Source organism: Alligator sinensis, unplaced genomic scaffold (genome assembly GCF_000455745.1).
Source record: "Alligator sinensis unplaced genomic scaffold, ASM45574v1 scaffold107_3, whole genome shotgun sequence".
NCBI classification, from domain to species: Eukaryota; Metazoa; Chordata; order Crocodylia; family Alligatoridae; genus Alligator; species Alligator sinensis.
In genome coordinates, this window is record NW_005842578.1 from 597,815 (window position 1) to 598,384 (window position 570).

Consider the following 570-nt stretch of genomic DNA (forward strand, 5'->3'; position numbering starts at 1 on the left):
AGGAGGGGCCCTGATCCTGCCCCCCCACAGAGCGGAGGAGCCAGGTTCAGGCCCACTCCGGGAGCGGGGGTGGGGCCACAGCCCTGCCAGCCCCGCCCCCTGCAGCTTTGATTGACGGGGGGCAGAGCAGACCCCACGGGGTTTATTTGGGGGGTGGGGGAGCTACCCCCCCAGCTCCGCTCATGCCCCTGATGGCTCCGAACTCCCCTCCCTGCGGAGAGAAAAGGGGGGCCTGAGGGGGGCAGGAAGATGCCCCCCCAGTGCCAGCCCCGCCTGGGCAGGAGGCTGCCGGGGAGATGCCCCTGGATGGTTTGAGGGACCCAGTTGGGGCGGCTTTTGATGGGGGGGCAAGGAGACATCCAACCTGGGCCCTTCGTGGCAGCTGCAGGCGCCTGGAAGGGGGCACAGAGGGAGGGGGGTTAGGCCAGCCCCCCCCCCAAGGAGGCACAGGGGGGTTATCCCAGGCCCCCCCAAGCAGGGCCAAGCCCCCAGCTGGGGCACGGGGCTTTACCCCCACCTCCAGCTTCCTGCCCCTCTGCAGGTCCCGGGGGGGGGGGGGGGGGGCCCCAC